Genomic DNA, 14,298 nt, shown 5'->3' on the forward strand with positions numbered 1-14,298 from the left:
CACTCCCGCGGAGGCGGGATTTTCCGTCTTCTTAAAGAAGCATTTCCGGTCAGAGCCGGAAGCTTCGCTGCGGAACAGAGCGCGCAGGGGGCCGCGGTTTAGACCATCCCGGCTATCCCGGGGCAGGTGAGCTTCGGAGGGTCCGGGGAGCTGCGGGGTCCGAGCGGTCCCGGCTGGGCTGTGGCCACTGCGTCTCGTTGCACTGCCCTCGGTCTTTTTTTCCTTTGCTGGAAACTTCCCAGGTTGCCAGAGCCGGGCGTTGCTTGCCCCCTGCGTCTTTGACCAAACCCAGACGTGCGGACTGGAAGGGAGCGCGGCCGGGCGGGCAGGATTGGCAGCTTGCCCTGCCCTTTACAGACCAGCCTCACTGACTTGTCGATTTGGGAGAGGGGAAATTGGTACAGGCGGCCGACGACTTGGTGTCAGGTTAGAGACACGGCCCTGGCCTTCCAGATCATTTCACATTTGTGATGAAGGAGACAGAACGTTAAGTGGGTGGAGAACATTTAAAATTTTTACATAGTGCTGACTACCGACTGGGGACTATTCTGAGTTGCGGGTGGATCCAAATGAGGGTGTGACATCCCTGTCCCCGGAGAAACAACAGTCCCGTTGGGAGGACATGGTTCACAAGTGCCAAACTGTTAAAGACGGAGGAGAGAGAGATTAAGAGAGCAGACCTCTTTTGTCTGACGTTAATATAGCCGTGGCTGCGGTCATTTGATGTTTGTCTCAACTTTCCCCATCTGTTCAGTTTTAACCTTTCTGTGTGCTTTTATAAACAGCATATCGCTGGGTGGTTTTTTTTTTAAATCCAAGTCGACAGTCTCTACCTTCTGACCGAGAGGTTTGTTGTACTTACATTCATTGTCACTACTGAGATAGTTGTTGAGGCCAAAACCTTTGGAGTCGTCCTTGATTATATGTACTCTTTCACATCGCACATATGATCTATCAGTAAATCCTATGGACTCCGCCTTCAGAATCTATCCAGACTCCCACACGCTTCTCACCACCTTGCTTGTCCACGGTAGAGTCATCACTCACCTGGATCACTGCGGTCGCCACCTATCTAGTCTGCTTTTTCTTCTGTCTGTTTTCATCACAGCATCTAGAGTGATTCTCCTAAAAAAAAAAAATCAGATTATCTCCCTCCTCTCAAAAATTCCTCCAAGGAGTACTCATTTCACTCAGACACAACGCCAGAGTCTTTAGAGTGGCCCCCAAGGTCCTGTGTGATCCAGTTCTGCTTTACCTCTGACCTCATCTCTATTTTTTTTTTCTTTTTCTTTTATTGAGGTCGCATTGGTTTATAACATGATCTCGTCTCTTGCTAGTCTCCCCTTTGCTTTACTATAGTGCCTCCTCAGGACATCCTAGCCTCAGGATATTTGCACTTGTGGTTCCTTTACCTGAAATGCTCTCCCCCTATATGTCCACATGGTTCAATCCTTTACCTCCCTCTTAGTTTTTTGAATATTACCACCTCAGTTAAGCCTTCCCTGACATATTCTTCCTTTCCATCTCCATTGCACTCATTGTCCTCATCGTCATAGGACGTGCCATGTGATTTATTCCTTTATCTGGTTTATGCTTCCCCCACTAGGATAGAAGCTTCATGAGGGCAGACATTTTTCTGTTTTGTTTACTGCTGTGTCTCTAGTGCTCTCCATAACATAATGGTTGAATGAATGGATTTTGGCTTTTCTACCATCTTAGACTTTGTAATTTCTGTGATTTTTTTTCTCTCTTTTTTTGGATTGAGGTTTTGTTTTGTTTTCTCTCTTCACTTTTTCCCTTCTACTTGTTTGGAAGATACATTACTCTATATACTCTATTTCAGTTCGTATAGTGGTTAACCTTTTAATTTTAATTTTTAATTTTGCTGTGCATGCTTAATTGAATCCAGTTCAATCTTAATTGAATCTTAACCATGAAGAACAATGGTCTTTTTTTTTTACCTTTAAGTTACTGATTTTAAACACGCTTCCTGGATCATCTCAATACTTAATTATTTTTGTAAGATATAAATGTTCAAAAATAAAATTAGTGGTTGTTACTATTCTCTGGTGGTTTTGATTTTTTTCTTTTTGGTTTATTAAAGTCAGTTTATCATACATCTTAATAGAATATTTATTGTATACTTAGCACTTAAAAGCTTATTTTTTGAAAAGTACCCTACCTTAGCATTTTTCTGGAAAATGTGCAAGAGAACCCATTAGAACACAATATGATAGACATACTATTAAGTGTAAAGGTAGGTAGGTATTTGAAAGTGTGTAGAGAAAGGGCACAGACTTATAGGTTCATTAATTTATTTTATTCTCTCTCAGATGTTTTGTCATTGGGTTTGGTGTAGATTTAAGTCATTGGTGTTTTAGAGAGCAGACATGCCTGCAGCCTCTTCAGAAATGCCTAAAGCTTTTCGGAAGAGGTACTTAAAATGATGTGAGGGGCCGGCCCCGTGGCTGAGTGGTTAAGTTCACGTGCTCCACTTCGGCCCAGGGTTTCGTAGGTTCAGATCCTGGGCATAGACATGGCACCACTCATCAGGCCAGGCTGAGGCGGCATCCCACATGCCACAACTGGAAGGGCCCACAACTAAAATATACAACTATGTACCAGGGGGCTTTGGGGAGAAAAATGAAAAATAAAATCTTTAAAAAAAAAAAATGATGTGAGATGACTCAGTATGTGAGGGCGAAGGAACTACTGTGAGGATGTAGTACAAACTGGGACACAGGCTTTGACATTAGGCATGAAGTGCATAAAAGAACAGCAGGACATCATGCTAAGTGAAATAAGCCAGTCACTGAAAGATAAACACTGTATGATTGCACTTATATGAGATTCTAGGTAGTCAAGTTCGTAGGAACGGAAGGTAGGGGCTGGGGAGAGAGGGGTCTAGGGAATTGTTTAATGGATATTGAGTTTCAGTTTTGCAGATGAAAAAGTTTTGGTGATTGCACAACAATGTGAATATATTGAATGCCACTGAACTGTGTACTTAAAAAGGGTTAAATGATAACTTTTATGTGTATTTTATCACAAAAATTTTTTTTAAAAAGGATAGCGGATAGGTTTGTTTAAATTTCTTCTAGATACTAGAAAATTGTTACATTTTGGGTGGTAATTTAAAAGCAAATGACGTTTTTGTCCTCAAATGTTTAAAGGTATTCCCACATTCTCTATGTCGTTCCCAGCAGGAACCTCCAGTCAGTGAAAACCTGTTGTATTTGCCCATCTGGTTAGTTTGTTCTCTTACTCTCTGCTGCCCATTTCTAACAGCTTAACCAGGGCATGGTTTCCGCATGAAGCCTTCTCCCTCTCTTAACCCACATGGTTCTCCTCCATCACTGGATTTGATCCTTGCAGTCCTAATTTTAGGTCTTAATTTTTCTTGTTAGTTGTCTCTCCCAGTTAGACTGTAAGTTGCCTAGAAAGGCATGTCTTCTACTTCCTTCTGTTCTTCGTGACAGAAAGATTAACGAGTGTGAGGACTCACAGCTTGTTAGTGCCTGAACCTGCCTTACTCCCCAGAGCTCCTAAATCTCAGTGAAGTGTGTTTCCTGTTGGCGTTGCGTTTTCTATTTGATAGGTATCAGTGTGTGAACGATATTTCAGATCTTATACCAGTTATGTTGGTGCAAGTTTGGACAAACGTTGGGGAAAGATTTAGGAAAATAGATTTAGAAAGATAATAGAATCCATATTGAAAAATCTTTTATCTATTATTAATTCACAAAGTGGCAGTGTTTTGACCTTTTCTCTTGTGCATCAGACATCTTTTTAGACCTCTTGGTTAAAGAAGGTAGGAAATGTAACTGATACTAGAATCCATACCTACTGCGAGCTGTAGCCTTATTGTCATTAAACTTGCCCAGGTCAGCAACTATCATTCTGACCTTATAATATATTGCTTTGGATTTATGGAATATTTTTCCTTTATCTAAATATAGAATCTAATTTATGATCTCAGTGGCCAACATTTGACTGTTTACTATATATCGAGCACCTCCACGTGTAATAACTCACTTAGTTCTCACAACAGCCCTATGAAGTAGGTCATAATATTATCTACATTTTACAGATGAGGAAACTGAGACGCAGGTTCAATTACCCAGTGTGCCATAGCTAGCATATAGTGGGAGAGGTAGAATTACTCTCTAGTAGACTGGCTGCATATAATGCATATGTGGGCATTTCCATATAACATTAAATAGGAACAAATATGACCTAACTTTTTATGTATTTTTTGGAAATGTATTTTATATGTTTCTCAGTTGCTGAGAACAAAACCCAGCTCAAACTTGATGTAAATTAAAGAAGGAATTAGGAATGCATTTAACCGGGCTAATGAAACTCTTTAGGCATAGCTGGTTCAACTCTGCTTTCCTGTTTGGCCTTATTTTCAGACAGGTTTTTTCCAGAGAGTGACACAGGTATCCTTTAGCTATTCCAGTTTTAAGTGGTCCTTTTGTTTTAAGGTCTAGGGAAAGTGAGAAATGGATCCTCTTTTCAACAGCCCATGTATTTCCTAAAAGATTGGGTCTCTTTGGGTTAGCATCTTCACACATGGACCAACTGCTGTTTGCAAGGAAACAGAGGTGAGGAGTCATCAGATTGGCCGTCCTGGGCCACGTGTCCACTCCCCACTTCTGTAGTGGGTGAGTGACAGCCCACAAAGCAGAGAGAATGAACTTCGCAAAAGGGAAGATGCTCGGCTAAAAATGGCAGAAAATAGGTGAGAACTATTTCAGTAGTAGTTAGAAGTTCGTAAAAATCTTGAATTAGAAGATACCTTGAGAGTTCCTGGACATCAGGTAAAGAACATCTCCTGGGCTCTGTACAGGTAATCAGACTCCAACTTCCTGATGAGAATGAAGTTCCACTCTGCTCTTGTTAGTTGCCCCTGATCCCCAGTCTTGTGACTTGTACCGTGTTTCTTTGACCAGGCTTCCTAGATGCAGACTTTAGGTTTCTGAGAAACATCCACTTGGACTATCCATTATGCTCTCCCCACTTTTAGGGAGAGCCATCAATGTTTTCTTGAATCCATTGATGCTATATATTAAGCTTGACCTCCCTCCAGTCTGAATTTCTGGTGGTCATGAGTTAACCACTGAGATGTATCCCCTCCCATCTTTTATTCCTAATAGGCATATATAATAACTCAGATCCTGGCCCATCTCCTTCTTTCTTGTCTTCCCAGGTAATGATCAGCTCCATTCTAAAGTATTCTGCCTCTCATAGGAATTGGGAAAAATAATTTCCAATAGGAATCAAGAAAACTTGACTGAGAAGAATGGACACCAAAATTTTATAAAGAAGGAAAAAAATTGCTCACAAAACTGTTGAAATTGTATGCTATTGAGAAGGAAGAGTGTGATGTATAACCAAAGTATTGGAGGAAATAGCCAGAAGATTTTAGGAAGAGAGATTGTGGCAAAAGTGTGGTCTCTGAACTGGTGGTCTCAAGTTTCCATTCCAGGAAGATAAATGCAGTACCATAAGTATCACTGAAATTTGCTGGGATGGCCTCATTGGAGTGGACATATTATGTCTTTCTTCAAAACAATCCAATACAAGATATGAGAGATAAAGAGTGTATATCAGGAAAATATGTATACTTGTTTGGAGCCCAAAGTAGTGGCATTTGGGTGAAAAACACAAGTGACAAAAGGAATAAGAAGTAGGAGAGATCTATAGGGTTTGCTATAGATCCTTTGGTAAGACAGAGAATAAGGTGGTTGGTCTCCTAATACAGATTATAATAGTGGCACAAAAATAAGAGTTGTGATCTTAAATTCTGCTAAGAAGCCTGTTCGTTTCTCAGGAAAAGACCTGATTTTTATATATATATATATATATATATTTTTTTTTTTTTTTTTTCCTTTTTCTCTCCAAAGACCCCCGGTACGTAGTTGTATATTCTTAGTTGTGGGTCCTTCCAGTTGTGGCATGTGGGATGCCGCCTCAGCGTGGCCCGACGAGCAGTGTCATGTCCGTGCCCAGGATTCGAACTGACGAAACCCTGGGCCGCCTGCAGCGGAGCATGCGAACCTAACCACTCGGCCACAGGGCCAGACCCCTATATATATATCTTTTTGGGCCATGTAAGTTCCCTGGAAGAAACAAAATGAGAGGAAACATTCCTTGGGTTTGAATTCTTATCAACAAGGAGGAAGAAACAAGTGAAGTGGAAGAACCTGAAGTATTGTGGGAAAAGAAACTCTGTGATTTTTGAGAGTTTTCCTAAATGAATAAAATGTTGAATATAACCAAACTGCTTCCTTGGGCATTAGGAAAGTGTGTGTGTGTATATATATATATAGTGTGTGTGTGCGTGTGTGTGAGGAAGATTGGCCCTGAGCTGACATCTGTTGCCAGTCGTCCTCTTTTTGCTTGAGGAAGATTGTCCTTGAGCTAACATCTGTGCCAGTCTTCCTCTATTTTGTATATGGGATGCCACCACAGCATGGCGTGATCAGCACTGTGCAGGTCTGAGACTGGGATCTGAACCCGCGAATGCTGGGCCACAAAGTGCATAAACTTAAACTGCTATGCCACTGGGCCAGCCGCATAAATCCTGAACGTTATTAAACATAGAAAAATGGAAAGAAAAGTATAATGAACACTCATATACTCATTGCCTTTATTTAATAATTGTTAATATTTTGCCTTTGCTTCATCTTTTAAATTATATTTAATGTAGTATAAGAGATGACAGAAAAATGGCAGATTGATTCAGTTTTTTATCTTTTGTTATTTTTATGCAGAATGATTCCTGACTTGTCCAAAAAAAAAAAAATCTCGTTAAAGGCATGTTGAAGATAAAAAGAGGTAGGATAATATTTGGTCATTTTGATTTAGTCTCTGTTCCAAAAGAAATTACATCTGGTAATTTATGAAAGAACTGGCAAATATGATTGCAGAAATTCCTGTCTATATTCTTTGAGGAGTAATGAAGGGGGGAGTTATAGTTTCTAGGAAAGATATTCTGTGAACCTTTAAAGAAGTAGTAATCCTGAGGAACGAGGAAGAGTGTAGTGAGTCTTGCTAAATTTACCTCATTTTTTGGTTTAGATTGTGATTCCCTGGCAAGCTAGGGAAATTTGTAGAAAAGAGTGCATTATTTCCTCCCAGTTTTCATCATCCTTCTCTTTTTCCTCCTCCTCATTATTATTAATAGAAAATATAGCAACTACTTGTTTCAAAAATATTCACTCAACTCAGAAGTTTGGGTTAAAAAGTGACAGTGTCCCTTCCCTTGCCGTTCCTACTCTGTCTGGTTGACGGAGCTTGTTCCCCGACTGACCGTGTATTTTAATTTCAGTGAAGAGTTTCACAAAGTTCGTGATATTCTTGAATGTGAGCTGGGAACAGGAGGACTTGTAATTAAAAAGGTTTACCCGCGGTTTGTATGGGTTTTGTCTTTGGTTGGGGTCTTGTAATTCTTTTTTTGCCTTCGTTCTTATAAAAATTGCACAAGATAAGGCTGAGAGAGATAGTTAATGTGGTGGATTATTAGATGTTTAATATATATAAATGTGAAGTTGTCTATTTATACATAATATTATAATGTATTAATTCCTGCTGCAAAAATTAGTTGTACAAGTACAGGATACAGAAGATCTGATTTGAAAGTTTTTGATGGGAATTCACAAGACTTTGTAGAAACAAATAAGTAGATTTTCTCTTGGTGTCAGTGTCAATAATTAACTTTTTATTTTATTTTATTTTTTGAGGAAGATTTGCCCTAAGCTAACATCTGTGGCCAATCCTCCTCTTTTTGCTGAGGAAGACTGTCCCTGAGCTGACATCTGTGCCCATCTTCCTCTACTTTATATGTGGGACGTCTACCACAGCATGGCTTGCCAAGCGATGCCATGTCCACACCTGGGATTCGAACTGGTGAACCCTGGGCCACCAAAGCAGAACATGTGAACTTAATTGCTGCACCACCGGGCTGGCCCCTAGCTTTCTTTTTCTTTTTTTTTTGGTGGACAGTTTGTCCATTGCTTTCTAGACTTTTAAACATATTTATTTACTTTAAATAATTTTCTCAAGAATTTTTCCCAAGGAAATACTTCAAAGCACAGTAGTAATTTAAAAATGAAAAATGTTTTTAGATGTTTTCTTTGGGATAGTAAACAAAGTAAACACACCAATAGAGAAATGAGTAAGTAAATTGTAGTATCTACATGTCAACATTAAAGTGATTAATATGATGATTCTGTGGCTGTATAGAAAATGTTTACAGAAAGGTAATAAAAGAAATAGAACAGAAATTGTATATCTATCTCACTTGTAATAAAATTCTATTTACATGTTAATGAAAATTGAAAGGGCATTTGAAACTAGTGAAAACTATTTTTTAGGGTAATATATTGAAATTTAAACATTTTAATTTTATGATTAGAAGGTGATAGTAACATAAAAATGGCTGTGGAATTTATTTCATTGTAATCTTAATAGTAAGCAATAGTCTTTCCCATGAAAAGGGGGAAAGGTGACTGTAATATTAGGCTACATTATTAGATGAATGATGTTCAGACCATTGAACCCACACACAGGTCACGTCACATTTGGAATGTGGTTTTCAGTTTTAGGTATTGTATTTTAAGAAAAGAATCAGTAAATGAATTATGAGGGAGAACTTGGAATTCACATGAGGATGCTTTAAGGAGCTGGGAATGTGTACCCTGGTAAAGATGTTGAGAGGTGGGGACAGGAAGAGGAGAAAGGAGATATAATAACATAATGGTGACCTTCAAACATTTAGATGTCACCCTGGAAGGAGAGTAGTTTGATTCTCTATAGCTGTGGAGGTCAGTACTAAAATCAGGGGGTGGAAACGATAGAGAGGTATATTTCATCTCTCTCTCTCTCTTTTCTTTTTTTTTTACAGATTTTATTTTATTTTTTTCCTTTTTCTCCCCAAAGCCCCCTGGTACATAGTTGTATATTCTTCGTTGTGGGTCCTTCTAGTTGTGTCATGTGGGACACTGCCTCAACGTGGCTCAATGAGCAGTGCCGTGTCCGCGCCCAGGATTTGAACCGACGAAACACCGGGCCGGCTGCAGCGGAGCGCACGAACTTAACCACTCAGCCCCGGGGCCGGCCCCTCATCTCTTTTTAAAGAACTGTTATCTAACAGAGTCACTGCAAAATTAAATGGGCTATCTCCATTAGGAAGTGAGCATGTGTATTTAAATAAAAGTCATTCATCCTAACCGAGCCTTGGTTGGCACCTGGGTGAACCTAACCAAGGAACAGTGACATGCACTCACGTTTAGGCAATTAGGAGAAGGCCCAGTGCAGGAAACTAGAGAAAATCTAACTAGGTGAGCAGCTGACTTCAGGACAATTTGACTAGACACTAAAATGGGGGGAGGGTCTGGGTTGGGGGTGATCAAAGTGGTGGTGTTGGCAACAGGCAGTGGCGGTCCAGGGTGGGCCAGTAACTGGCATCAAGTGGGTCTGACAACAGGAAACCAACTCATTGGGTGACTGGCCACAGGGAGAGAGTAAATGCTTTGGAACCAAGGCATAGGTAACTAAGACAAGGATCCAGTTCCTAATCCTCACAGAAGATCACAGAATCAAAAAACAGATTATGAGAAGAATTAAGAGACTAGCAGGATCATCAAAAACATTGACTTGATGTGGAGCCAATTAATTGCTGACCTTAGATACCTTATACCTAGTGATCTCAGGCCCTGTGGGCACAGCATACTTGTGAGAATGAAAAGAATGGCTACTAGAGATCAAGTAGGATCAAGTACGTGAAGGACGTTAAAATTCATGAATTGCTAAGACATATTGAAGGAATAATGAAAATGATCCTAGTGTCTTCATTCCTCATTTCTGCTGTTGTGCCACTGGTTTCCCTACTCAGCAGTTGACCACTGCCCTGTTCTTCTCACTAAGTTGTTCTCACTGTTAGCCTGGTCTACAAGGTGGTACCCTTTGGACTGAGCTGGTTGTAAGTTTCTGGGTTTGGGTGACCCCCATGCACTCTAGTTCATGGAACCAAGATCCGGCCTACTGCTTTAACTTCTTGTAGGACTGAAACTCTACAGTGATCTTACTAGTTTCTCTCCTCAGGGACTAGAACTGTGCATCTGAACACAGGCCTGTGAGTAGGGCCCTACCGATTGACCAGACCTCTTAGCTGCTGCTGTATCTGAGCTGACCAGCACATCGCTTCCCCATGCCTGCCTCTACCAGCCTGTTGATTTTACCCTCAAGTCATCTGAACTCTGATTTTTCCCACCAAGTTTAGAGTCTGGGATGATTTCTCTTTTGCTTTTTAATCCTTCTGGGTAGGTTTAGATCTGGATCTTGGCCCCTTCCTGACTGCCCTGTCCTCCCATATGTAAATCGTCAAAATTCAGCCCCATTTTGAAATAGGGTTCTTCTCACAAAAATTGGGAAAAATGTTTTTATGAGACACTAGAGACCCTGATTGAAAGAACCCAATACTGAAGTTTGAGAAGAGAGAAAAATGTTCAAATTATTCTGTTGTATGGGAATAGGAGGTCAAATGTGACACAGACAACTCCAGTAATAGAGGAAATGTCTACTATTTCTTTAAAAAAGGATAACATAAAGGTGGAGAAGTAATAATACTAGAGACCTCAGCCATCCACATGTTAGTAGAACTTACGAGTAATCAAGAATGTGATTTTAACCCAAGAAGGTATGATTAGCAGTATACAGTTTTCTTATTTTATACACATTATATGGTAATATTATTAAAATAGAACTTTGTTCAGTAGTTCTGTAACTTGTGGTCATTTCAAAAATCTTTGCACTGTAACATTGATAACTTTTTATAATGGAAACTAAGTTACATTTAGACAAAGATGCGGGTATGGCGGTAAACCATACTGTGCTAGCAGAAGGAACACAAAGTTGTTTTTTTTTTTTTTTTTAAGATTATGATAGTTAACAACCTTGTGAAATTACAGTTGTACATCATTATTAGTCATGTTGTAGGTACACCACTTCACCCCTAGTGCCCTCCCCTCACCCCCCCTTTTCCCTGGTAACCACCGATCAGTTCTCTTTGTCTATATGTTAACTACCACCTATGAGTGGAGTCATACAGAGTTCGTCTTTCTCTGTCTGGCTTATTTCACTCAACATAATACCCTCAAGGTCTATCCATGTTGTTGTGAATGGGACGACTTTGTCCTTTTTTGTGGCTGAGTAGTATTTCATTGTATATATATACCATATCTTCTTTATCCCATCATCAGTTGCTGGGCACTTAGGTTGGTTCCATGACTTGTCTATTGTGAATAATGCTGAGATGAACATAGGGGTGCATGGGATTTTTGGAATTGCTGGTTTCAGGTTCTTAGGATAGATACCCAGTAGTGGGATGGCTGGGTCATAAAGTATTTCTATTTTTAACTTTTTGAGGAATCTCCATACTGTTTTCCATAGTGGCTGCACCAGTTTGCATTCCCACCAATAGTGTGTGAGGGTTCCTTTTTCTCCACAGCCTCTCCAACATTTGTCACTCTTGGTTTTGGATATTTTTGCCATTCTAACAGGTGTAAGGTGATATCTTAGTATAGTTTTTGGTTTGCATTTCCCTGATGATTAGTGATGATGAGCATCTTTTCATGTGTCTATTGGCCATCCGTATATCTTCTTTGGAGAAATGTCTATTCATGTCCCCTGCCCATTTTGTGATTAGGTTGTTTGATTTTTTGTTGTTGAGTTGTGTGAGTTCTTTATATATTATGGAGATTAACCCTTTGTCAGATAAATAACTTGTAAATATTTTTTCCCAATTAGTGGGCTGTTCTCTTGCTTCAATCCTGTTTTCCCTTGCCTTGAAGAAGCTCTTTAGTCTGATGAAGTCCCATTTGTTTATTCTTTTTATTGTTTCCCACATTTGAGGGGTTATGGTGTCCGAAAAGATTCTTTTGAAGCTGATGTCAAAGAGTGTACTGCCTATATTCTCTTCTAGAAGACTTATTGTTTCAGGCCTAATCGTTAGGTCTTTGATCCATTTTGAGTTTATTTTAGTGAATGGTGAAAAAGAATGGTCGATTTTCATTCTTTTACATGTGACTGTCCAGTTTTCCCAGCACCATTTGTTGAAGAGACTTTCTTTCCTCCATTGTAGGCCCTCAGCTCCTTTGTCAAAGATTAGCTGTCCATAGATGTGTGGTTTTATTTCTGGGCTTTCAATTCTGTTCCATTGATCTGTGCACCTGTTTTTGTACCAGTACCATACTGTTTTGATTACTGTAGCTTTGTAGTATGCTTTGAAGTCAGGGATTGTGATGCCTCCAGCTTTGTTCTTTCTCAGGATTGCTTTAGCAATTCAGGGTCTTTTGTTGTCCCATATGAATTTTAGGATTCTTTGTTCAATTTCTGTAAAGAATGCCATTGGGATTCTGATTGGGATAGCGTTAAACCTGTAGATTGCTTTAGGTAGTATAGACATTTTAACTATGTTTATTCTTCCAATCCACGTGCATGGAATGTCTTTCCATCTCTTTATGTCGTCATCGATTTCTTTCAAGAAAGTCTTGTAGTTTTCATTGTATAGATCTTTCACTTCCTTGGTTAAATTTATCCCAAGCTATTTTATTCTTTTTGTTGCCATCGTGAATGGGATTGAGTTCTTGAGTTCTTTTTCTGTTAGTTCATTGTTAGCGTATAGAAATGCTACTGATTTATGTATATTGATTGGTACACAAAGTTTTTAAACCCTAGTCTCACAGGAGCTCTCTGCAGCCTCTGGTACTGTTACTCCGTTATTCCTACTGCCCTTGGATTCCAAGATGCCAGCAGTCTGGTTTTGTTTTATCCTTTCTGGCTTTTGCTCCCCTGACTTCTTGGGAGTTTCATTCCTCTCCGTTTTAAATGTTATATTTCTCCAGGGTTCTGTCATCGATCCTCTTTTCTTTCCACCTAATACACTTTTGATCTTATCTGCTTTCGTGGCATCAGTTATAAATTGTGCTGATGACTCTCAAATACACATTTCGAATGCAAAATGTCTTTTGAACTAGAGACCCACGTCCATCATGACCTCAAACTCACTGTCTTCCCTCCCAAACGTAAGCCTCCCCTTGTGTTAGTCATTTCGGTGTGTGGCACCACCATTTACCCAAGAAAAAATATTGACAGTCTTCCTAGTCTTCTGTTTTATCATTTCTATCCAATTAATCACCAAACCCTGTTGATTCTAGCTCTTAATTTTCTCTACAATCCATAGCCTTCTCTCAGATCTAGCTGCCACTAAACTGTAAGCTTCTGAAGCAGAAATCCCACGTGTGGTTTACAACAATGTAAGGTCCAGCACAGTGGTTAGCATTAGTCGGTGCTTAGCGTGTGTTGAATGAGTGGATGGAGGTCAATGCCTTGGCCCAGGCTCTCATTGTTTTCACCTGAATTACAGCAAGATTTCTCTAAGTGGCCACTCTGCTTCTTACTTCTTTTCAATGTATTGTCTATACTGCCACTGGCATGAAATATCTAAAATACAACTTTTTAAAATCTGTAAATATTTTAATGTGTATTTCTAAAAGATAGTCTTTTTAAAAAATATCATAACTATTATAACATTATTGCAGCTAAAAATTGAACAATTATTCTTTTTTCCAAAATAAATAGGCTTTTAATTTTATTTTTATTTATTTATTTATTTTTTTAAGATTTTATTTTTTCCTTTTTCTCCCCAAAACGCCCCTGGTACATAGTTGTATATTCTTCGTTGTGGGTCTTCCAGTTGTGGCATGTGGGACGCTGCCTCAGCCTGGTTTGATGAGCAGTGCCATGTCCGTGCCCAGGATTCGAACCAACAAAACACTGCGCCGCCTGCAGCGGAGCGCATGAACTTAACCACTCGGCCACAGGGCCAGCCCCAAAATAAATAGGCTTTAAAAAAAATTTTTTTTTAAAGATTTTATTTTTCCTTTTTCTCCGAAAGCCCGCCAGTACGTAGTTGTGTATTTTTAGTTGTGGGTCCTTCTAGTGGTGGCATATGGGATGCCGCCTCAGCGTGGCTTGATGAGAGGTGCCATGTCCGTGCCCAGGATCTGAACCGGTGAGACCACGGGCCGCCGAAGCAGAGCGCACGAACTTAAGCACTCAGCCACAGGGCTAGCCTCTAAATAGGCTTTTTATTAGCCTTATTGGAAACAGTTATTCTTAAATATCAAATATCTAGTCAGTGTTCAAGTTTCAATTTTCTCATAATTTCTTTATTTTTAAAGTTATTTACACTTTTTAAAAATTAGGATCCAAATAAAGTCCATACATTGC

At 39.6% G+C, this 14,298-nt stretch overlaps 1 protein-coding gene across 2 annotated transcripts in view; it reads left to right on the plus strand.

Annotated features, from left to right (window-relative positions):
- Positions 1–14,298, plus strand: part of TBCE (tubulin folding cofactor E) — a 68,601-nt gene continuing 54,303 nt past the window's right edge. Inside the window, exons 1-2 of one of the 2 annotated variants that reach the window (XM_046652959.1) lie at positions 58–126; positions 6,780–6,843. The gene's annotated coding sequence lies outside the window, so the exon portion shown is untranslated. Of the gene's footprint in view, positions 127–6,779; positions 6,844–14,298 lie in introns of both variants that reach the window. The other variant, XM_046652960.1, reaches the window with a different exon arrangement.

Source organism: Equus quagga, chromosome 2, assembly GCF_021613505.1.
Source record: "Equus quagga isolate Etosha38 chromosome 2, UCLA_HA_Equagga_1.0, whole genome shotgun sequence".
Classification (NCBI taxonomy): Eukaryota; Metazoa; Chordata; class Mammalia; order Perissodactyla; family Equidae; genus Equus; species Equus quagga.